We start from the raw sequence: 26,042 nt of genomic DNA, 5'->3' as shown, positions 1-26,042 counted from the left end.
ATGTGACGGTGGCCTCTGATGTAAAGTTCATGTTATTGAGGTGGTTGTGCGCCTTGTGCCAAGTTCAGCTATCCCATTGATACCTTACCATATAAAAGTGAAAATTAAAGAAAACCCCACATTCTGGAGATTTTGTGTGCGTGTGGATTTAGAAGTAGCAGGAGATGGTGAGTGCAGTAATAAGGAGAGGACAGAAGTTAAAATAATAATAATCAACCTCTTATTAACCCTAATCAGCCCGAATTATCTCTCCTTCCCTCCTTAGCTATTATTGTCTGCTGGTTTTTTGTTTTTTTTTTGTGTGTTTTTACTTTTTTTCACCATTATTATATGTTTTTCATCCGGTTTGTTATTTTTTTTTTCCAGTGTCGCAGAACAAGAACTGCACAAAATGTAAAAGTCAAGCCTTTTTTATGCAAATAACTGCATTCCTTCATACCAGAAACATAATTTTTTTGTGTCATTTTAGGTGAGATAAATCAAAGAATAAAATGTATTCTTTATATTTAGAGTAAAACTACTTTTTAAAAGCTAATGCATTGTTTTTCATTTTTGCACATCTTTTTGTGTATAGATTTCATAGAAAATACAATCATTTTTACAAAATAATATTGCCAGGAGTCCTAGTTTTTTTTCCTTCCCAAAAACCCTTTGGGGTTGATGTACTAAAACTGGAGAGTGCAAAACCTGGTGCAGCTCTGCAAAGAAACCAATCAGCTTTCAGTCTTTCTGTCAAAACTTAATTGAACAAGCTGAAGTTAGAAGCTAATTGGCTCCCATGCACAGCTAGGGTTGCCACCTTTTCATCAAGCCAAACCCGAACACTTTAGAGGCGCAGCAATTTTTTATTTTTTTTTGCAGTTTACGCTAAAGAATTGTAAAAGAACTGGGATACCTTTGGGGACCCCAAGAAGAATAGTATAGTGTCACGTGACAAAAAGTGGGTGTGGCTAAATTGTGTTAATAAAGGGAGAAGCTTAAGGAGCGTAGTTAAATAAAACAAGGTCAGCCTGTCCCCCAGTACACCCCCCCTAGGTCAGTCTGTACTCTAGTATAATCCCTCCTTGGTCAGTTTGTTCACCAGTACATCCCCCCAGGTCAGTCTGTACCCCAGTATAATCCCTCCTTGGTCAGTCTTGTCACCAGTACACCACCCCCCCAGGTCAGTCTGTCCTCCCGTGTAATCCCTCCGTGGTCAGTCTGTCTACCAGTACAACACCCCACCCCCCAGGTCAGTCTGTACTCTAGTATAATCCCTCCTTGGTTAGTCTGTCCACAAGTCTATCCCCCCCAAGGTCAGTCTGTCCTCCAGTACTCCAGTATAATACCTCCTTGGTCAGTTTGTTTACTAGTACCCCCCCCCCAGGCCAGTCTGTACCCTACTTTAATACCTCCTTGGTCAGTCTGTCCACCAGTACACCCCCCCCTAGGTCAGTCTGTGCCCCAGTAGAATCCCTCCTTGGTCAGTCTGTCTACCAGTACATCCCCCCCAGGTCAGTCTGTCTTTCAGTGTAATCCCTCCTTGGTCAGTCTGTCTACCAGTACACCTCCCCCTAGGTCAGTCTATACTCTAGTTTAATCCCTCCCTGGTCAGTCTATCCACCAGTACATTCCCCCCCAGGTCTGTCTGTCCCCCAGTATAATCCCCCCAGGCCAGTCTATACTCCAGTTAAAGCACCCCCCACCAATATAATTAAAGGCAGTGGAAGCCGACAGGAGGCGAAAGAGGGTCAGGAGGACTGGTGGTGCAGGGCTGCCACTGATGTGTCCAGGTTTTAAGTGGACTGAAACCCGGACACAGCATCTAAAACCCGGACTGTCTGGGTGAATCCTGGACAGGTGGCAACCCTATGCACAGCTGCACCAGATTTTGCACTCTCAAATTGTATTAAATCAACCTGAATCTTTGTATTGCTTTGTTATCTTAAGTCAAAGTTTCTCCACCAGAGTGCTGCGGCACCCTGGGGTGTCATATGAATTCCCCTTGGGTGCCCCGAACATGGGACCTAGTTTGCACTCGATCAGCATCCTGAGGTGCTATGGTGCGGGCAGACTCGCTGTCAACACTATAATAACCAATGACGCTGTTGGTCTTGATGCATAATGGTAGGTGGCTTGCCTGCACTAAGGCAATGCATGACTCTAATCCAGTCAACATGGCATTCTGGGCTTCTCCCAGCATTCAGGAGAAAACTGGACTCTGTCTAATCCAAACCTCTTCTACCTTTTGCCCTCTGCTGCACTTCTGGAACCAAAATCTAGGACTGTGATGTGAAGAAGGGCTTGTGTGATTGGAGGTCTCAGTGAGGGGGGCCTGTGTGACTGGGGGGGGGGGGGCTTTTTGTTGAGAGGACTTTGTGATTGGGGGATGCTCTGTGATTACGGGATCTCTAATGTGATAGGGAGATTCTGATGTGATGGGGAGAACTCATGGTTAGGGGGTCACTGATGGGTAGTGGTGACTCTGATGGGATTAGGGTTTTCATGTACAGGGGGGCTTCTGATGTATAGGGGGGGGGTCTCTGATGTGATGGAGAGCCTCTGATGCAAAGCAGTGACTTTGATGGGAAGGGGGATAGGGGGACTTCTTACATAATGGGGGCCTCAAATGTGATGGTGGCCTCGGATGTAAAGTTCATGTTATTGAGGTGGTTGTGCGTCTTGTCCCAAGTTCGGGTATCCCATTGATACCTTACCATATAAAAGTGAAAATAAAAGAAAATCCCACATTTTGGGTTGTCCCCAGAACAGTAATAGAGGGGAAATCTTCCAATGGGGACACTAGTTCTGGTGACCTGGGAGACCCCATTTGATTCCCTTAACCACTTCCTGCAAACTGACATACCTGCAGGTCTTTTGGAGAACGGGTTGTACCGGGGTGATGCCTGCAGCTAGAGGCATCACCCCGGTACCGTTTTTTTTAGAGCTGGTGGTCAGCTTTCTAGTGATAACAACTGATGCGGCTCAGCAGCCACTCGGCCATCATCACAAGAAGGGGACATCTCCTCCTCCCGTTGCCTTCCGCTGCTCCGCCTGGGTCTTTCGTCCCACGTGGAGACCCGAGCCACCAGCCGCCACGTCCGCCAGCTGGCTGGAGTCCCGAACAAAGCCGGATCCAGCTTTGATTGGGTCTTTGATGTAGTAACCCAGAAGCGATGTCACAACGTCACTTCCGGTTTACTCAGCTGCCAATGGCGCCGATTTAAAAAAAAAATGACAGTATTCAAAAATCAGATTTTGGCATTTTTAATACTTTTAAGTGCAGTGGAGGGTTTTGGGGTGTTTTAGACCCACGATCCCTCCATAAAGAGTACCTGTCACTGCCTATTACTGTTAGAAGGGATGTTTACATTGCTTGTGACAGTAATAAAAGTGATCAGATTTATTTTTTTTAAAGTGACAATGAAAAAAATAAATAAAATAAATAAGAAAAATATATTTTTTAAAGCGCTCCTGTAGTGCTCGCATACCCAAGTAAACGCATATGTATGTCGCGCCCGCAAATGTAAATGGTCTTCAAACCACACATGTGAGGTATCCCCACGATCGTCAGAGCGAGAGCAATAATTCTAGCAAAAGACCTCCTCTGTAACTCTAAACTTGTGAGGGCTCTTTCACACGGGCGATCCGATCAGATCCGCCTGTCAGTTTTTTAGGCGGATCTGATCGGATCTGATCGGATCCTCCATGTATCCCTATGGGGCAGCGGATGTCAGCGAAGACACCTCCGCTGACACCCGCTGCCATCCGCATCCGATCCTGTCTGTGAAATCTGGACGGATGGAAACCCTATTTTTCCATCCGTTTTCCATCCGTTCAGGGATCGGATGAGAGCGGACAGACGGTCCGCTCTCATCCGATCCCCCATAGAGAGCAGCGGGGGCTGTGACACCTCCCTCTCCGCACTGCAAGCGGAGACGGAGCTGTCATCCGCCGGCTCAGCAGGGATCGGCGGATCGAACCCCGCTGAGCAGCACGGATCCGCCTACGGAGGCGGACCGTGTGAAAGAGCCCTATCTGTTAAAAATTTTAGAAGCGTCGCCTTTGGAGTTTTTTTGTACCATAGCATTCCACGAGTGTGCGCAATTTTAAACCATAACATGATAGGTATCTATTTACTCGGCATGTCATCATCTTTCACATTACACAAAAAAAATTGGCCTACTGTTTACTGTTTTTTTTTTGTTTTTTTTTTATAAATTCAGTGAAATTTTTTTTTTCCAATACCAATGTGACCAACCATTTTATTCTCCAAGGTCTTTGCTAAAAATATATATATATATATATAAAGTTTGGGGGTTATATGTAATTTCTAGCAAAAAATACTGATTTTAACTTGTAAGCAACAAGTGTCAGAAATATGCTTGGTCCTTAAGTGGTTATATATATATATATATGTATACAGTATAGAAATAGAAATAGAAATATATACATATATATATATATATATATATATATATATATATATAAATATAGATATTTATATATATATATAGATATATATATATATATATATATATATATATATATATATATATATATATATATATATATAGACAAACACACATACACATATATACAGACAGACAGACACACTCACACCACTGTTTGCCTGCTCATTTCTCCTTATGGATCTCTACAGTCTCCTGTTATCTCTGCCCTCATCCAGCTTTGCAGCTCTCCTTGGCTCTCCTATGACTCACCACTCCTCCCTTGCTGGCAAACTCTCACGAAAGTGAGAGAAAGAGCTGTGCATGATGTCATTAACCTAGGGCAGTGATGGCAAACCTTGGCACTCCAGATGTTTTGGAACTACATTTCCCATGATACTCATGCACTCTGCAGTGTAATTGTGGAATTTTATTGTGGAATTCTCTACCACAAGAGGTGGTTTCTGCGGGTAGTATGGTGGCTTTCAAAAGACTCTTAGACTTACATCTCAAGGATCAGAACATTCAGGGGTATGTGAGATGAGTACAGCCACACACACCTACACAGGTTGAACTGGATGGACTATTGTCTTTATTCAACCTCACCTACTATGTAACTATGTAACTATGTAATTGAGCATCATGGGAAATTTAGTTCCAAAACATCTGGAGTGCCAAGGTTCACCGTCACTGCCCTAGGGGCTAATGACCGGACAAGTAAGAGGAAGTGGGCTATATAAGGTATTTACTAGCGGGGAAAAAAAAATGTTTTACTATCCAAGGTTAAAACAGCAAGGACAGAGGATTTATGAGATGGAAAGAGGGAAAAAATTACTGAAGAGCCGCTTTAAGAATGAGCTGTACTAACCCAACAAGAACCTTTCACTTTGTCTGAATGCAAGGGAACATTACAATTTTTATTTTTTTTTGCCAATTCAGAAAATCAGGACTGGCTGCAAGTTGTAATGTAAAGGTCATATTTAATAACATTACATTTCAAAACGGCTTGTACAGAGATTATACTATATCATATATATATATATTTTTTTTTTTTATCAAAAATGGATATTGAACCTTGAAAGGAGAACTCTATAAAGGTTTAATGGGAAGAGTTATAAAAGAGCCACCAATTATCACTTTACTGTCCTTTCCTATCAATGGCAGAGCATCTAATACGCAGATCGGTACCGGACACGTGGCAAAAAGGGATGAGCTCAAGGTTCAGTCCGAACAAAGGTTTGAACCCCCAGTTTAGTGTTCTCCACTGCTGCCAGTCTGATAACTCCCTCTGCTTTCCAGAGACCTGTGAGAATTTTTTGGAATATACACTATATTACCACAAGTATTGGGACGCCTGCTTTTACACGCACATGAACTTTAATGGAATCCCAGTCTTAGTCCGTAGGGTTCAATATTGGGTTGGCCCACCCTTTGCAGCTATAACAGCTTCAACTCTTCTGGGAAGGCTGTCCACAAGGTTTAGGAGTGTGTCTATGGGAATGTTTGACCATTCTTCCAGAAGTGCATTTGTGAGGTCAGGCACTGATGTTTTAAAGAAAAGGCCTGGCTCGCAGTTTCCGCATCTTATCCTTAGTATGTAGGGTTCAATATTGAGTTGGCCCACCCTTTGCAGCTATAACAGATTCAACTCTTCTGGGAAGGCTGTCCACAAGGTTTAGGAGTGTGTCCATGGGAATGTTTGACCATTCTTCCATAAGCACATTTGTGAAGTCCGGCACTGATGTTGGACAAGAAGGCCTGGCTACCAGTCTCCACTCTAATTCATCCCAATGGTGTTCTATCGGGTTGAGGTCAGGACTCTGTGAAGGCCAGTCCTCCACCCTAAACTCGCTCATCCATATCTTTGTGGTTTGGGGTGGACTTTACTGGCCTGCAGAGTCCTGACCTCAACCCGATAGAAAACGTTTTGGGATGAACTAGAGTGTAGACTGCAAGCCAGGCCTTCTCGTTCAACATCAGTACCTGACCTCACAAATGTGCTTCTGGAAGAATGGTCAAACATTCCCATAGACACACTCCTAAACCTTGTGGATGGCCTTCCCAGACGAGTTGAAACTGTTATAGCTGCAAAGGGCAGGCCAACTCCACCCTACGGACTAAAGCCTCGTACAGACGCTATGAATTTCAGGCGACCAATTGTCCATATTTTGTCGAAAGCACGTGTCCATGATGTTGAACTGTGGTCTTGACTTGTCCGATTTTTTTCATTTGACAAAGGCTAACGTAACTACGTACTACAATGGTATATAGAGGAAGTGATTTTGTATGCATGACCCCTCTGGGCTCCTTCCGCTAATTAATTAGCATTCTTTTTGTGAATGAAGGTTTGCCACAATACAAGATATAATTTGAGGACCAACTATGATGACGGATGATTCTACTTTTGCTGTTGTTGGGCTGGGAGTAATTGCTCTAGGAATAAGTCTTTGCAAAAAATGCAAAAGAGGAGCTCCTGGTCCAAAAAGTGGTTGCTCAACCGTGAGCAATTTTCCCACACATCCTTGCTGAGGAAGCTTCAGGAAAAGAACCCTGATGACTTCAGGAGTTATCTCTGGATGATGGATCCTTGGTTTACCGGCTTTTAGCCTTGGTGTCCCCCTATATCCATAAGCAGGATACATGTGGGCTTCAATCACTATGGAGCAAAAGCTAATAGCAACATTAATATTGAACCCTACAGATTAACACTGGAAGGCAATTAAAGTTCATGTGCGTGAAAAGGCAGACGTCCCAAAACTTTTGGTAATATACAGTAGTGCAGGTGTGGAGCTATGCAGATGGCAGTATGAACATTTATGCAGACCTGGCCAGTCCCCGGGAGCTGGGCCCTGAAGACTGCTGGGAGTCTGCATACATTCTCTGAGCACACTAAGCTTTAGGTCTTTTCCTGCAGAGTATTAATCCAACCTTGAGGGCTTGCTGCCCTCTAAGGCAACACTGCCTTATGCTTGCTGTTAGGGAGGCCTCAGGTGGGCGACCTGAGGGCCTGGATGTTGAAGCTGCAGAGAGCTGACTGAGGGGCTGTCTGTTGAAGATCTAGTCTGGTATCACGGGAGGAAATTGTCGCTTGGAACTTGGAAGTTGGAAGGACTGCTGCTACATCTCTGGTGCTAGAAAGTCAGCTGTTTGTTTGCTAAAGGGGACATTGGCTGGGGTCCTGAAGAAATCAGTTTATCGAATTGCTTAACCAGTTCCTGCCCGCGCTATAGCTGAAAGATGGCTACAGCGCGGGCTCTAATTTCCGGAAGGCCGTCTTTAAACGGCCTCCCAGTAACAGGCTCCCCGCGCGCTCCCGCGCGCACGCATCAAGGAAAATCTGTGTCGGCCGTGTCCCTTGGACACAGCCAATCACAGATCGTGGTGAATGGCCAATCACAGCGGCCATTTGCCACGCGATCGGAACATCCAATGTACTCCTCACCTGATTGCGGTGGCAATCAGGTGAGGAGTACAAAGACAAGTGTGTCTTGCCTACAGTCAAGCATCGTGGTGGGAGTGTCATGGTCTGGGGCTGAATGAGTGCTGCCCGGCACTGGGGAGCTACAGTTCATTGAGGGAACCATGAATGCCAACATGTACTGTGACATACTGAAGCACAGCATGATCCCCTCCCTTCGGAGACTGGGCCTCAGGGCAGTATTCCAACATGATAACGACCCCAAACACACCTCCAAGACAACCACTGCCTTGATAAAGAAGCTGAGGGTAAAGGTGATGGACTGGCCAAGCATGTCTCCAGACCTAAACCCTATTGAGTATCTGTGGGGCATCCTCAAACTTAAGGTGGAGGAGCGCAAGGTCTCTAACATCCACCAGCTCTGTGATGTCGTCATGGAGGAGTGGAAGAGGACTCCAGTGGTAACCTGTGAAGCTCTGGTGAACTCCATGCCCAGGAGGGTTAAGGCAGTGCTGGAAATAATGGTGGCCACACAAAAAATTGACACTTTGGCTCCAATTTGGATATTGTCACTTAGGGGTGTACTCACTTATGTTGTCAGCGGTTTAGACATTAATGGCTGCGTGTTGAGTTATTTTGAGGGGACAGTGTATTTACACTGTTATACAAGCTGTACACTCACTACTTTACATTGTAGCAAAGTGTCATTTCTTCAGTGTTGTCACATGAAAAGATAGAATAAAATATTTACAAAAATATGAGGGGTGTACTTACTTTTGTGAGATACTGTATATGTCTGTGGTGTTCTCCTTGCCCTTATAGTCCCACAACCCACAGGGGGGTTTCTTTTTGTGCTACATTGATCTCTGGGATGTTGGGAATGAGACACCTAACTCTGTGAGGATGAGTGAGTTTTGATTTGACTGAACTAAATTATAAGCGCAGCACTTTTGTTTTTGCCCCCATTTTTTATGAGCTGAACTCAAAGATCTAAGACTTTTTCTATGTACACAAAAGGCCGATTTCTCTCCAATATTGTTCACAAATCTGTCTAAATCTGTGTTAGTGAGCGCTTCTCCTTTGCCGAGATAATCCATCCACCTCACAGGTGTGGCATATCAAGATGCTGATTGGACAGCATGATTATTGCACAGGTGTGCCTTAGGCCGGCCACAATAAAAGGCCACTCTAAAATGTGCAGTTTTATCACACAGCACAATGCCACAGATGACGCAAGTTTTTAGGGAGGGTGCAATTGGCATGCTGACTGCAGGAATGTCCACCAGACCTGTTGCCCGTGAATTGAATGTTCATTTCTCTACCATAAGCCGTCTCCAAAGGCGTTTCAGAGAATTTGGCAGTACATCCAAACGGCCTCACAACCGCAGACCACGTGTAACCACACCAGCCCAGGTCCCCCACATCCAGCATCTTCACCTCCTAGATCATCTGAGACCGGCCACCCGGACATCTGCTGCAACAATGGGATTGCATAACCAAAGAATTTCTGCACAAACTGTCAGAAACCGTCTCAGGGAAGCTCATCTGCATGCTCGTCGTCCTCATCGGGGTCTCCTCCTGACTGCAGTTTGTCGTCGTAACCAACTTGAGTGGGCAAATGCTCACATTGGATGGCGTCTGGCACTTTGGAGAGGTGTTCTCTTCACAGATGAATCCTGGTTATCACTGTACAGGGCAGATGGCAGACAGCGTGTATGGCGTTGTGTGGGTGAGCAGTTTGCTGATGTCAGCGTTGTGGATGGAGTGACCCATGGTGGCGGTGGGGTTATGGTATGGGAAAGCGTATGTTATGGACAATGAACACACAGGTGCATTTTATTGATGGCATTTTGAATGCACAGAGATACCGTGACGAGATCCTGAGGCCCATTGTTGTGCCATTCATCCATGCCCATCACTTCATGTTGCAACATGATAATGCATGGCCCCATGGTGCAAGGATCTGTACACAATTCCTGGAAGCTGAAAACATCCCAGTTCTTGCATGGTCAGCATACTCACCGGACATGTCACCCATTGAGCATGTTTGGGATGCTCTGGATCGGTGTATACGACAGCGTGTTCCAGGTCCTGCCAATATCCAGCAAGTTCGCACAACCATTGAAGAGGAGTGGACCGACATTCCACACCACAGGCCACAATCACCAACCTGATCAACTCTATGCCAAGGAGATGTATTGCACTGCGTGAGGCAAATGGTGGTCACAGCAGGTACTGACTGGTTTGTGGACCCCCCCCCCCCCCCACGGACCCCCCTAATACAGTAAAACTGCCCATTTTAGAGTGGCCTTTATTGTGGCCGGCTTAAGGCACACCTGTGCAATAATCATGCTGTCTAATCAGCATCTTGATATGTCACACCTGTGAGGTGGATGGATTATCTCGGAACAGGGCCGTAGATAATTTTTTTCCTGGGGAGGGTTCAGGATTGAGTACCCAGAGAACAATAATTATCAAGCCTGCCACGCTGTGACAAATTGTGGTGTGTAAATATATACAGTATATACAGCGCCACCAGCAGGCAGATCTGTTAGCGAAGCAAATAGTAAACATGGCTTCAATGTAAGCCGGGCCCTGCCTGTCAGCCTTGTGAATGAGACAGGTGGTCTTCCCAGTGGCAGTGCGGCTTCCCCGCAGCTGATAGGCTATACTATCCTAGCTGCTGTGAAATTGACCGATGCTCTGGAGGAATTGGACCCCCCTGACCCCCCCCTTATCTACGCCCCTGTCCCGGAAAAGGAGAAGTGCTCACTAACACAGATTTAGACAGATTTGTGAACAATATTTGAGAGAAATCGGCCTTTTGTGTACATAGAAAAAGTCTTAGATCTTTGAGTTCAGCTCATGAAAAATGGGGGCAAAAACAAAAGTGTTGCGTTTATAATTTTGTTCGGTGTAATTCAAAAGTGTTAGTTGGAGCTGAGCTTTAATTTGTTGTTTCTTATTCTGCTGCGTGATTTCAGGGCAAGTACACAAAGCAGGGCGAGTATACAGAACAAAGGGCCCAGTTTAACAGGAATAGGAATCCACCACTTTCCCGTTCAAAAATGTACGGCAGTATATAAGCGATTAACCACTTGCCGACCGCCGCACGACTATTTACTGCGGCAGTCAGCCCCGTACAGGCAAAGTGACGTAGGGCTACGTTGCTCGCCTGAGAGCCTCTAGGGGGCGAGCTCCCACCCCCGCTCGTTCCCTGACATGTCCGCGCGTGTGACCGGCGGATCCGATGTCCGCCGGTCACTCGCGATCTCCCGGTGCAGAGGGAGAAAGTCAGGCGGCTGATGTAAACAAAGCCGCCTGTCATTCTCCCTGATCTAACTGCAGAGATCATACAATCCTGCTATATAGAATCGTATGTCTCTGTGGTTACATCACTAGCCACGCCCCTTTACAGTTAGAAGCACACCCCTAGGGACACATTTAACCCCTGCATCTCCAATAAAGTTAACCCCTTCCCTTCCAGTGTCATTTTTACAGTAACAGTGCATATGTATAGCACTGATTACTATAGTAATGTCACTGGTCCCCCCCAAAAGTGTCAAAAATGTCAGTCAAGGGTACGATCTGTCTGCCGCAATGTCGCAGTCCCGCAAAAAAAATGGCAGCTCGCCGCCATTACTTGTTAAAAAAAAACAATAAAAATGACATAAATCTTTCCCTTGTTAGTAAACGCAATAACTTTTGCGCAAACCAATCAAAATACGCTTATTGCGATTTTTTTTTACCAAACATAGGTAGCAGAAAACAAATTGGCCTAAAATGTTAAAGAATTTAGATTTTTACAATTTTTGGGGGAATTTCATATAAAAAAATGTGAAAAATATTGTAATTTTTTCAAAATGTTGCTCTTTTTTTGTTTATAGCGCAAAAAATAAAACTCGCACAGGTGATGAAATACCACCAAAAGAAAGCTCTGTTTGTGGGGAAAAAAAGGTCATCAAATTAGTTTAGGTACAGCGTCGCACGACCGCGCAATTGTCCGTTAAAGTCACGCAGTGCCGAATCGCAAAATACCCCCTGGTCAGGAAGGGGGTAAAATCTTCCGGGGCTTAAGTGGTTAAATTCACGCAGTGCCGAATCACAAAATAGGGCCCGGTCTTTGAGCAGCCAAATCCTCCGGGGCTGAAGTGGTTAACTAAGAGTTAAAACAGACTCGACGATAGTCTTGCTATGTATTTAGCGGAGTTTCTCTTTAAGCACAATAAATTACCTCCCGATGCACCATCACGACAAGCGGGACAGATCATAACGACCTCTCTCCTGTTATGTGCTAATTGCTGAGCGCATTAAAATTCCTGCGGAAGAAAAGGGGTGTTAGAAGAACGCGCTGAAAATGGATCTTCGATGCTCCTCTGTAAGAATCTGCACTCGCAGCCTCTGTGTTTACCATGCCGTAATAACACACGCATTTCAATGAGGCCTCAGAAGAAAGGGTTCAAAAAGAGCCCTTCTGAGAAAGCGCTTTGTTTTGTTTGTCTTCTGAGCTGCAAAAAAAAGAAAAAAAAAAAAATCCTCTTTTATTCATCTCTCGGTTACGCTGAGCATTTTAATTACACGTTTGTCAGATGTACAGTATTAATTAGCTGCGCCGCTGACTGCCGGCAGTTTCCAACGCTGAAGTATCTTGGCGAAACCTAATGACGAGCGCTCGGAGGTTGATGAGGAAAGGTGGGGCTTTCTTTTATTTTTTTTTGTGAATTTGTTACTGATTGTATCTGCAGTAAATTGTATCAGTGCAATTTCCTGTGCTGCTACTGCTCTGCTCTTCATATTTCAACTTTATGAACCTGCGTAGGAAAAGGACATTTTTGCAGTTTGGGCTGCATTGACTATAAACTATGTTCGGGTTCTGAGAGTTTATAAAGAACATATTGGAAAAAATGGAAAGGAGGCACCAAAAACTGAAATATCTGGGTAAACTGACCTCTTTCTTTTATACCCACGCAGGGCAAAATAAAAGGTTTACTAAAAGGATAACTATAGTGAAAATGATTGCATTCTTGCAACTGTATGGCAATAATGCAATGTATGTAAATGTAATGTAAAGCCTCTTATGTAATGTACATAGGTGTGCGCAGCCTATTGCATTAGGGTGTGCACCCAGGGCCGATGCTTCCACTAGGCAAACTAGGCAGCCGCCTAGGGCGCATTGCCACCTAGGGGCGCAGCCACGAGTCAGCATTCTCTCTCCATCATGAATGATCCTTGGGAGCTGAGGGGAGGTGTGGCAGTGGGGGATGAAGAAGGGACAGAGGAAGATGCCAGGTGTCTGGGGCAATGGCGGAACTACCAGGCCCTGGATTTCCACCATTGTTGGGGGGTGGCCCAAGAGGCAGGAAGGGAGCCCACCGGAGTGCTGCCTGCATAATGATCCTCTTCATCTGGAGCTGAGCGGCCAAAACCCTGGGCTGGAAGTGACTCTCTACACTGAGCTGGTGGGCAGCCGTTCATTTCCCTTGGTCAGTATTAAGGGGCGGCATCTTTACTGGAGCAGAAGCGACGAGGTACCGGAATGGTCTGAGGAGGTTGGTAATGAAGGACATGCGGAGCTCTCTGACTGCTGCTTCTCCCTCCACCAGGAGCCAGTTGGAGCTGTGGTGAGCACTGTGGTCCAGGAGAGGAGCGTCCTGGGAGAAGGAATTTAGCAGGATCACAGTGAAGGAGGACAGAGTGCGGGCCACTCTCTTCATACTGCCCAGTGAGTGTCCCCAGAACAGGGGATCAGGGTCCCTGGGTGTGACAGAGAATTGGGGTCACCAGGTGTGCCATGGGGAATTGGAGTCATGAAGGTATGACATGGGGGATAGGGGTCACCAGGTGTGCAATGAGGAATTGTGACCCCTTGGTATGCCATGGGGGATTGAGGTCCCCAGGTGTGACATGGAGGAACATCAGGGTCCCCAGGTGTGACATGGAAAAACAGGGTCTCTGGGTATGACATGGAGGAGCATCAGGGGCCCCTGGTGTGACATAGAGGAACATTTGGGTCACTGGGTATAACAGCACGACATGGAGGAACACAGGGATCCCTGGGTGTGACATGGAGGAACATCGGGGTCAGTGGGTATGACAGCACAACGTGGAGGAATATTGGGGTCCCTGGGTGTGACATAGGGGGACATCAGGGTCCCCGGGTGTGACATGGAGGAATATGGGGGTCACTTGGTATGAAAGAATTACATGGAGGAACCATCATATCAGGGTCACTGAATATGACATAGAGGAGTTTTTAAACCCTTCCCTTTTTGTTTTATTTATTTTTGGGGGGGGGGGGGGCACGAGTAGCTGGTCTCGCCTAGGGCGTAAAATAGTCTAGCACCGGCCCTGTGCTCAAACACGTATCCATGTGTATATACTGATGGTGTTAGTAGGGCAGAGATCGGTGTCTGTAGTTCTTCTTGTTATTTTTTATTCTTTTTTACAATTTTATTTATTTTTTTTATAATATTTTTAGTTGCCCAGTTTATCAAGGTTCTAAACGGGGAATCTGCACCACAAGGGGTGATTAGTCACTTAAGCCCCGGAAGATTTTACCCCCTTCCTGACCAAGGCCTATTTTGCGATTCGGCACTGTGTGATTTTAACGGACAATTGCGCGGTCGTGCGACGCTGTACCTAAATGAAATTGACGTCCTTTTTTTCCCACAAACAGAGCTTTCTTTCGGTGGTATTTGATCACCTGTGCAATTTTTTGATCATGCGCTATAAACAAAAAAATAGGGACAATTTTGCAAAAATAACAATATTTTTCACATTTTTTTTATATGAAATTCCCCCCCAAAAAATGTAAAAATCTAATTTTTTTAACATTTTTGGCCAATTTGTTTTCTGCTACCTATGTTTGGTAAAAAAAATCACAAAAAGCGTATTTTGATTGGTTTGCGCAAAAGTTATTGCTTTTACTAACTAAGGGAAAGATTTTTGTAATTTTTATTGTTTTTTTTTTTTTAACGAGTAATGGCGGCGATCTGCGTTTTTTTTTTTTTTGCGGGACTGCGACATTGCGGCAGACAGATCGGACCCTTGACTGACATTTTTGACACTTTTGGGGTTACCAGTGACATTACTACAGTAATCAGTGCTATATATATGCACTGTTACTGTAAAAATGACACTGACAGGGAAGGGGTTAACTTTATTTGAGAAGGAGGGGTTAAGTGTGTCCCTAGGGGCGTGCTTCTAACTGTGATTGGCTGTGGCTTGTGATGTAACAGTAGAGATGTCCCAAACTGTTCGCCGGCGAACAGTTCCCGGTGAACTTCGCATGTTCGCGTTCGCCTCGGCGGGTGAACATATGCGATGTTCGGTCCGCCTCCTATACATCATCATTGAGCAAACTTTGACCCTGTACCTCACAGTCAGCAGACACATTCCAGCCAATCAGCATACCCTCCCTCCCAGACCCTCCCACCTCCTATAAAAAAGCAAGGACAGCATCCATCTTAGATTCATTCTGAAGCTGCAGAGTTAGTTGGAGCAGGGAGAGGGCTGCTGTTGCTGCTGAATTGATAGGGAAATCATTAGCTAGGCCAGTGTTCTGTGTCCACTCCTGCTGTAAGGACAGCATCCTGACAGCACCCCAAAAAGCCCTTTTTAGGGCTGGTACATCAGTCTGCTTTTATTTATTTTTTTTCTATATATTTATCAGGCACTTTTGGAGGCAGGCATGACTTTTTTTGGATTAGTGTCGGGGGGGGGGGGGGGTCTAAAAAGTGTACCTGTGAAGTTTCAGCTCTGTAGCATGCCCAGAACCAGAAAAAAAGATCATATAGGTGTAAAAGGGGTTCCCACCATCCCTGCTCTACTGAAAAATTATCTTTTTTTCTGGTTCTGGACATGCTACAGAGCTGAAACTTCACAGGTACACTTTTTAGACCCCCCCAGACACAAAATCACACAAAAAAAGTTCTTAAAAATTGTAATTTTTGATAGAGAGCCAATTGTTGAAAAAATAAAAAAATAAAAAACTTAAAAAAAAAAAAAAAAATCTTTGGATTTAGTGTCGGGGGGGGGGGGGGGTCTAAAAAGTGTACCTGTGAAGTTTCAGCTCTGTAGCATGTCCAAAACCAGAAAAAAATTAGAATTAGGGTTAGGGCTAGGGTTAGGGTCAGGGCTAAGGTTAGGGTTATTTTTAGTGCTTAGGGTTAGAGGGGTAGGGGTAGGGTTACTAACTCTAACCCTAAGTATCTCACCGTAACCCTAACCCTAGCCCCTAACACTAAACCTAACCCTCTAACCTTAACCCTAACCCTCTAAGCCTATCCATAAAAATAACCCTAACCCTAATCCTAGCCCTCTAACCTTAAACTTAACCCCCTAACCCTAGCCTTAACCCTAACCCTAGTCCCTAACACTAAACCTAACCCTAACCCTAACCCTTAAAGCCCAGTTCCTGTCCCATTTTGGTCGGTTCTGGTCTGTTTGCGGATGTTTGCGGTGCGTTAAATGGGGAGTTTGGTCTGTCAGAGTTTCGTCTGTCACTGTGAAGCGGGCGTAACCCTTACACTACCTGATCGATACAACATCATACCTGATCGTATTCACACACTGGATGTTTTAAAGCACGTTATTCCAAACAATTTAGGAATGTTAGGTGATTTATGCCCTTTATGGATAAAAATCCGACTCTGCGTCAACTACGTAATTTTCCATGGGAGTTTTGCCATGGATCCCTCTCCGGCATGCCACAGTCCAGGTGTTAGTCCCCTTGAAACAACTTTTCCATCACTATTGTGGCCAGAAAGAGTCCCTGTGGGTTTTAAAATTCGCCTGCCTATTGAAGTCTATGGCGGTTCGCAATGTTCGCCGGTTCGCGAACATTTGCGGAAGTTCGCGTTCGCCGTTCATTAAATTTTATGTTCGCGACATCACTATGTAACAGCAGAGATCGATGGTCCTACATAGCAGCACCGTATGATCTGTGCTGTTACACAGGGGAGAATGACAGGCGGCTGTGTTTACATTAGCCGCCTGCCTTTCTCCCGGTGTAACCGATGATCGCGAGTGACCGGCGGACATCGGGTCCACGGGTCACTCGCGCGGGGGGGTCTGTGAGCGAGCGGGAGCGCGCCTCCAGCGGCGCGCGCTCACTCCCTAGAGACTCACAGGCTAGCGACATAGACTTTGCTTGTGAGGTGCTGACTGCCGTCGTAAATCGTCGTTAGGCAGTCGGCAAGTGGTTAGAGTGTGCCCAGGCACACCTGGCACACCCCGTGCGCACGCCTATGGTTATGTAGCACCCTCTTGGTTAGGCTGCTAGCAGGACTGGCCCAAAACACTGTGCTGCTTGGGTCCAAGAATAAAATGATGCGAAAATGCGATTCTCTAGGTAGCCTATACTTCATAAATTGCCAATTTTGGGGTCCTCAAACCAAGAAAAAAATGAGACTATGTAGGCAAAAATCAGTCGTAATAATTTGTAAAAAAAAGCATAATTTTATTATGAAAATTACCAAAAAAATACTATAATAGTCAATATGGTAGATCACAACATTGTAGATAAATAGGGTTAACCACTTACCACATACTGACGAACCCGTACGTTGGCAGACTTTGCGGGGTTATACCGGGATGATGCCTCTAGCTAGAGGCATCATCCCGGTACCGTGGTTTAGAGCCGACGGTTGGCTTTCCGTCGGTAAGGACCGATGCGGCCCGGGAGCCGCTCGATCGTTACCCGGGTGAGCGGGAGGGGACTCCCCCCCCCTCCCGCCGCCTTCCGTGGCTTTGCTCGGAGCTCCCATCCCACCGGGAGCCCCGAGCACCCAGCCGGCACGTCCGCCGGCTGGATGGAGTCCCGATGAATGCCGGAAACGGCATCGATCGGGTCTCCGATGACGTAACCCAGAGGCGGCGTCCATGACGTCGTCACTTCCAGGTTACTGTGCTGCAAAAGGCGGCAAATTTAAAAAATGGCTGTATGCAAAAATGCCGTTTTTGGCGTTTTGCATACAAGGAAGTGCAGTGGAGGGGTTTGGGGTTTGGGGTCTTTTAGACCCTCGATCCCTCCATAAAGTGTACCTGTCACTACATATTGGTGTCACAAGGGATGTTTACATTGCTTGTGACAGCAATAAAAGTGATCAGATTTTTTTTTTTTTTTTTAAAAACTGTAATAAAGTTAAAAAAAAGAAAAAAGAAATAGGAAAAAAAAAAATTTAGCCCCCCCCGTCACCTTTAGCTCACGCACAAAAAAAAACGTATACGCAAGTCGAGCCGCAAATGAAATCACTGTTCAAACCACACATGTGAGGTATCGCCGCGATCGCCGCGATCGTGGGCAATAATTAAAAAAAAAGAGCTACACTCTAACTCTAAACTGGTAACCGTTAAATAAATTTAAAGCGTCGCCGATTGAGATCTCTATTGACCGTAGTTTGTCGCCATCCCACCGGGGGGCGCAATTTTAAACCGTAACATGTTGGGTATCTATTTACTCGGCGTGACATGTTCTTTCACAATATACAAAAAAAATGGGCTAACTTTACTGTTTAGTATTTTTTAAATGCAGTGAAATGTGATTTTTAAATTTTTTTTAAAAAAAATGGCGTTTTAAAGACCGCTGCGCAAATACCGCGTGACAAAAAATTTTGCAATGACCGACATTTTATTCTCCAGAGTCTTTGTTAAAAAAATATATATAATGTTTGGGGGTTCTAAGTAGTTTTCTAGGAAAAAATACTGGTTTTAACTTGTAAACAAAAAGTGTCCGAAATAGGGCTGGGGCTTAAGTGGTTAAAGACCCACATCAGTGAAAACACAAGGAAAGAGAGGAAGAAATTGTGACATAATGCAAAAATGGTGATTCCTGATGTTTATAATCTGTCACCCATGCTTGGAGAGACTCTGGATGCGACAAAAACATCTGGATTCCATGATGTTGTGATCTACCATATTGACTATTATAGTCTTTTTTTGGTAATTTTCATAATAAAATTATACTTTTTTTTTATAGTCCCATTTTTTTCTTGGTTTGAGGACCCCAAAATTGTTGGCACAGAATAAAATGCTGCCCCCCCCCCCACCCCCTTAAAAAGAAAAAATAAAAAAAAATCACACTCATCAAAAGGCCCCCACATCCATTTTTTTAATATATGTAGCCCCCTCCTAGATAGGTGCTAGGTAAAACATAATTTTTGCTCTGCCTGCTCATCAGGAGAGCCTGATCGATAGTTAGGCCTGTTGCATGTGTCCATGTGTGATTCACTTGGTCTAAGGGAGTGTCCCCACTGTATCCAATAGGGGAGCCTGTTGGACAGTGGAGGAAACCCAGCCAGTGCCACACAGGCTTTTGCGACTGTCACAGTGGGAGGGCACAAACAGTGGTGCATCCTGGGATTGGTCATAAAAGCCAAGGGCACATGTGACAGGGTGTCTTTGGGCGGGAAGCCAGGTCCCAGGAGGAGGGTGACGGCTGTCTCTCCTCCTGTCAGTGTGGAAGGTGGTCACAGTCAGTCAGCCTAGTGGACCAGAAGTGTGGTGCTGAGCTAAGAGGTCCAGAGGATACTGACGGTGGAGCTGGGAGCAGAGCAACCTGACGAAAAACAGTGTCTGCGAGTACCAGGGAGCTTGCCAGGGGTCTGCCCAGGAAGGTGACCGCTCCAGTGGAGAGTCACTGGACAGGAGCTAGCACACACAGCAAGTAAGAAAGGGGGTGCCAAGTTAGACCCTAAAGAGTAACCTAAAGCATAGTTCACTTTTATATCTTCACTGCAGTGGCAAGGTGAAGCAGCGGCCTTGCCGCACACACTACAGCTAGATGTCCTCAGGATTTGTGCATAGTTACTAAGTTGGAGTATCCCACTCATCCCTTCTCCCATCCCAGTTCCCAGAAAAAAATCACACCCACCAAAAGACCCCCACATCCATTTTTTTTATATAAATATAAAATTTGAAAATATTATGTATACCGTTATCTTCTTCCATAACTCACCACTGGACCGACCCACCAAACAACTGCTATCTGTCCGCTATCCTCCTGTTTCTCCTGTGTCTGCCGCGGTCACCGCCCTAGAAGATCCAGCCTCTCCTGCGTGAGATGGAGTGCGCTGATGTCTGACGTCATTGCGCAAACCACGATCACATGAGGGACGTTCCCTGGAGGAGACGCTCAGCCTCCTTATACTTATCAGTTTGCACTATGGGCGGCAGTATGAGATGGGGAAATGCCGCCTGTAATGCGCTGCAAACTGATGACACACAAAACTGCTGGGGAAAAAAAAATTGTGGGCGTCATTTTGCTGTCCCTCTCAAAGTGCCACCTGGGTCCAATGGGACCCAGCAGGACCCAATGTAGGACCGGCCCTGGCTGCTAGGTACATTTAGTCAGAGGATCAGTAATTGTTTGATCTGGTCTGTTCGGGGGTTCACAGGCTGTAAGCTTGATTTCTTCCCCCTGCCTCTGGAAAAAGTTTCTGGAGTTTAGGGAGGGAGAATTCAAATGACCAGTCTGAATATTGAGCAGGGCCTAGCCAATACCTGGAGAGGTGTGCCCAGATAGTGGCTGGGATGTGGTTAAAGCGGAGTTCCACCCATTTTAATACGTTGAGATGTACGTAATCCCCTTTAAATATACTTTTACCAATGCAAACTATTTTTTTTTTCTTTTTTGTAAAGAAATACAGTTTTTCTTCTTTATTCATCCTCACTTCCGGGTCCTGCTGCCTATAGGCGATTACGTCACTCGGCGATTCGCAAGGGCTCCTGAGATAGCGGCGTCATGTATCCCAGCAGTCCTTGCGAATCGCCTAGTGACGAAATCTTGCGTTATTTCCAGACTGGCACCAGGGATGTATTGCATTCAGTCCGCGCTCCGCTCCGCCTCCTCTCAGTGAGCTCTCTGGAATGTAATGTACACTTTTGATCATTGGGAAGAATTACCCACTTCCATCGCTAAAAAAAAAAAAAAAAAAAAACAGTGGGAACTTATCTAAGAGGCAGAAATTGTTCATTGCTCAAGGAACACCTAGCAACCTCTGGAGGAACCCTAGGTTTCCATCAAACCCTGGTTTAGAAACCTTGCTGTATACTATTCCAGTCTGCCTTTACCCTTGCCACAGCTACTTCATGGTCTCCAGCCATTTGGGCCTTTTTACAACAAACCATTAGCAATTTGAAATCCTATAAATGGCAGCCCATGGTTACCAATTTGACTTCTGGACAACTAATAGCCCTTCAATCACTCCAAGCCAAGGATGACATTGTCATTAAACCATCCGAGAAGGATGGGAATATTGTTGTTATGTCCCACCCTCAATATCAGACTACGTGTCTCAACATTCTTAAGAATCGACAGTGTTATTGTCCAATTCAGGAGGAACGGATCCCATTCTTTGCAAACAAACTCCATTCATTAGGCATTAAGACATATATGGATGGTCTTATACATAAGTATACCTTGGAGTATTTGACTATTAACCGGTTGCCGACTGCTCACAGTATATTTACTGCGGCAGTCAGCCCCGGCCAGGCAGAGTGACGTAGGTCTACGTCGCTCGCCTGTCACTCCTTTTAGAGCCAATAGCGGGCGAGCGCGCGCCCGCTGAGGCGCGCGCCCGCCTCAGCTCGTTCACAGAGGAGTGCAGGCGTGTGACCGGCGGACCCGATGTCCGCCGGTCACACTACGATCGCCGGTACAGCGGGAGAAAGACAGAGCGGCTTATGTAAACAAGCCGCCGGTCATTCTCCCTGTGTAAAAATGAAGATCAGACGGTTCTACTATGTAGAACCGTTGATCTTTGTTTTTACACTAGGAGACCTGTCCCCCTACAGTTAGAATCACGCCCCTAGGACACACTTAACCCCTCCCTGTCCAATGCAGTTAACCTCTTCCCTGCCAGTGTAATTTTTGCAGTAACAGTGCATATATATAGCACTGATTACTGCAGTAATGTCACTGGTACCCCCAAAAGTGTCAAAAATGTCAGTCAAGGGTCCGATCTGTGCGCCGCAATGTCGCAGTACCGCAAAAAAAAATTGCAGATCGCCGCCATTACTCGTTAAAAAAAACCCACCAAAAATGACAAAAATCTTTCCCTTTGTTAGTAAACGCGATAACTTTTGCGCAAACCAATCAAAATACGCTTTTTGCGATTTTTTTTTTACCAAACATATGTAGCGTAAAACAATTTGGCCGAAAATGTTAAAAAATGTTGATTTTTACATTTTTTTTTGGGGGGGAATTTCATATAAAAAAAAGTGAAAAATATTGTTATTTTTTCAAAAATTACGCTCTTTTTTTGTTTATAGCGCATGATCAAAAATTCGCACAGGTGATCAAATACCACCAAAAGAAAGCTCTGTTTGTGGGAAAAAAAGGACGTGAAATTCGTTTAGGTACAGCGTCGCACGACCGCGCAATTGTCCGTCAAAATCACGCAGTAAAAAATCGCAAAAAAACCCCTGGTCAGGAAGGCGGTAAAACCTTCCGGGGCTTAAGTGGTTAAATTCCCACGTTTGGCCACTTTCTTTGAACTACCCAAGGTGCATAAGGACCTCCTTAATCCCCCAGGTAGACCCATCATCTCGGACAATGAGTCATTAACTGAAAGGGCAAGTAGATTTGTTATTCATTTTCTGATGCCCCACGTTGTGGGACTCCCTTCCTACATATGTGACACCTCTGATCTCCTTAGACATGTGGAGGGGACTCATGTTCCTCAGGTGCCCTGCTTGTTGCTGTGGATATAGAAGCTTTATACTCTAGTATCCCGCACGAGCAGGGCATCCAGGTGACTGAGTCCTTCCTCATGGAGAAGGATCTAACTACCTTGCCCCTTAATAGATTCATTTTGGATCTATTGAGGTTCATTCTGACTCGCAATCATTTTATCTTCTTGGATCAATTATATCTTCAAATCCAAGGCGAATTCTACTCACTATACATGTTAATCACTACATGTTTATGCAGCTTGGAAATATGGTTTTATGTTTTTTTGGAAAATGTTTGACTGTTACATTGTAACTTTTTTTTAGTCAATTGTTTCTACAGAGGCTTTGGTTGGCTGAGCAGTCAATAAAGTGGTAGAGAGATTGATTTACTAAAACTGGAGAGTGCAAAATCTGGTGCAGCTGTGCATGACAGCCAATCAGCTTCTAACTTCAGCTTCTTCAATTGAGTTGTGACAAAAAAAAACAAAAAAAACTCTAAGGGCTCTTTCACACGGGCGGTCCGATCAGATCCGCCTGTCAGTTTTTTAGGCGGATCTGATCGGATCCACCATGCAGCTCTATGGGGCAGCGGGTGTCAGCGGAGACACCTCCGCTGACACCCGCTGCCATCCGCATCCGATCCTGTGCTTGAAATCTGGACGGATGGAAACCCTATTTTTCCATCCGTTCAGTAATCGGATCGGATCGGATCTGATGAGAGCGGACAAGCGGTCCGCTCTCCTCCGATCCCCCATAGAGGGCAGCGGGTGCTGAGACACCTCCCTCTCCGCTCTGCAAGCGGAGACGGAGCTGTCATCCGCCCGGCTCAGCGGGGATCGCGGATCGATCCCTGCTGAGCAACACGGATCCGCCGACGGAGCGGACCGTGTGAAAGAGCCCTTTATTGATTGGTATCCATGCAGAGCCACACCAGATTTTGCACCCTCTAATTTTAGAAAATCAACCCCAGTGGGTCCAAAAAGCTCAATATTTGGATCACCAGCACAGATTCCCAATACCATCAAAGAAGCAGTCAATAAAGTGGCAATCATGGTGAGTTTCTCCATAAATTCTCAGTTACCTTAACCTCCCTGGCGGTATGATTCTTTCCGATTTTAGGTGCTGAAAGCGGTACCATTATCTTGCATGTAATTCTCAAGAATGAGCAGCCCAAACCAACTATTTACATATGATTTTTTTTTTTACTGTGCGTTCTTCTTTATAACATCTCGGGTATGATAAAGTTTGAAACACAAAATTATAAATTATAATATAATAAATAACTATAAATAAGTTAAAGCATGTGTGTATATATATATATATATATATATAAATATACACTGTGTATATATATATATATATATACACGTATACATATATTATATATATATATACATATACATATATATATACTGTATATATATATATATATATATATATATATATATATATATATATATATATATATATATATATATATATATACAGTATATATATATACATGTATATATTATATATGTATATTATATATATATATACAGTATATATAACTATATATATATATGTGTGCATACATATATATATATATATATATATATATATATATATATACATAAAAAGCACAGTAAAACTGCAGGAAAGGGCACTGGGGGGGCTAACTAATGTGAATGTATTTTATTTTGTAATATATGAGTGTGTTTGGTGTGTTTTACTGTTTGAATTTGCCGCTGGTTCCACCCCCCTGCGGGCGTCATGTCGCAGGAGACGGAAGCCGGGGCACAGAGCATCGGGAGGAAGATCCGGCCGCCACACACCGCCGGGATACATCGCTGGATCCCGGGGACAAGGTGATTACCCTCTCTTCCAGGATCCAGCGATCTTCCTAGCGGTACCCCGAGTGTGGCTCGGGGTTACAGCTTTTTGCACTGAAATTTAACCCTGAGCCACACTCGGAAATACCGCTAGGAAGGTTAAGAAAGAATAATTTTGAAACGCGTTGGTATGAGGGGAATTCTACTCACTATACATGGTAATCACTGGATGTATATGCAGCTTTGAAATATGGTTTTATGGGTTTTTTGGAAAATGTTCGGCCGTTACATTGTAACTTTTTTTTAAGTCAATTGTTTCTAAAGATGCCATGGATGGCCGCGCTGTCTGATTTAATGAGCTCTTTAGCCTAATTTACACCTTCACTTTCTTACATAACTTCAGCTATGAACATTCTTTATTGTAATAAATTGTCATCTTCTAATAAACCTGGGCAGATTTTACAATAATTATCAGTCATGTATTTCCCTGTAAACACGGAATTAATGACACATAACACTAAGCGACCCGCTAAAGCCTGACCGGAGAATTGATTAGCCGATCTGAGGCTGGCACACGGAATTGGAGGAAAAAACGTTCGCCGCTGCCATATTGGCTGAGCTTTACCTGTAGAATGGGGGAAGATAAACTAATTTCTCCTGCTCCCCACCCCCTTTGCACAGCGACAATTATTAGGGAGGAGAGGTCGCTCTGCACCTTGTCATTAGTGTTGAAATTCAAATCTGGGTCAGACTCAAAGCCAATTTCCAGAGCGCCATCAAATTTGAATTTCAAATTGCATTGGTTTCATATTTAAAAAGGAAGTAAGCTGGCATATTTTTTTTTTTTTTTTTATTGACCTGCAAATGAATGCCATAATGTGCTAGTATGCAACGCATACTAGCATATTATGTGAAACTTACCTGCAAACAAAGCCTTTGATTGATGCCTTGTTCCCACTGCAGGCCGCATCCATCTTTTCCCGTCTTCCATCTGGGTCTGCAGACGCCGGCTGTGTGATTGGCCGGTGCCGCGTGATGTCACTCCCGCACATGCGTGTGGGAGCCGTCGTTTGCGGCACAGGAATCTAAAGAAACGGCACAGGCACCCATTCCTTCAAAGCGCTTGCACCGATGACGTCATTGGCTGCATGTATACTAAATTTCTCCTAAATGGTGCCCATTTAGGAGATATTTACAGTACCTATAGGTAAGCCTTATTATAAGAAATGGATCAGAGTTTTCTTCCTCTTTAACCACTTCAATACTGGGCACACACTTTGAATGATAATTGCGCGATCATGCAACACTGTACCTACATTATCCACTTCTGGACCGGAAGGATTTGCCCCCTTAATGACCAGGCCATTTCTTGCGATTCGGCACTGCGTTATTTTAATGAACAATTGCGCAGGCGTGCAAAGCTGTACCCAAATAAAATTGATGTTCTTTTTTCCCCACAAATAGAGCTTTCTTTTGGTGGTATTTGATCACCTCTACGATTTTTATTTTTGCGCTATAAGCAAAAGATAGCTACAATTCTGAAAACAATATTTTTCACGATCTGCTATATAACATTCCTAAAAAAAAAAGAAAATTTAAAAATCAAAAATTTTTAACATTTTACGCCAATTTGTTTTCTGCTACATATTTTTGGTAAAAAATCGCAATAAGCGTATTTTGATTGGTTTGCGCAAAAGTTATCGCGTCTAC

The 26,042-nt window shown here is 44.6% G+C and overlaps 1 pseudogene across 1 annotated transcript in view; it reads right to left on the bottom strand.

Annotated features, from left to right (window-relative positions):
• The window catches only part of LOC309550276 (large ribosomal subunit protein eL42-like), a 35,842-nt pseudogene extending 10,519 nt beyond the window's left edge, over positions 1–25,323 (bottom strand). Inside the window, exon 1 of the transcript in view lies at positions 25,254–25,323. The product of the transcript in view is annotated as a large ribosomal subunit protein eL42-like (transcript). The remainder of the gene's footprint in view (positions 1–25,253) is intronic.
• Between the last annotated feature and the right edge of the window lie 719 nt (positions 25,324–26,042).

This window comes from Pelophylax lessonae (assembly GCF_965119305.1).
Source record: "Pelophylax lessonae genome assembly, chromosome: 1".
Classification (NCBI taxonomy): domain Eukaryota; kingdom Metazoa; phylum Chordata; class Amphibia; order Anura; family Ranidae; genus Pelophylax; species Pelophylax lessonae.
The sequence above is the reverse complement of the archived record's forward strand: the minus strand, read 5'-3'. Positions and strand labels throughout refer to the sequence as shown.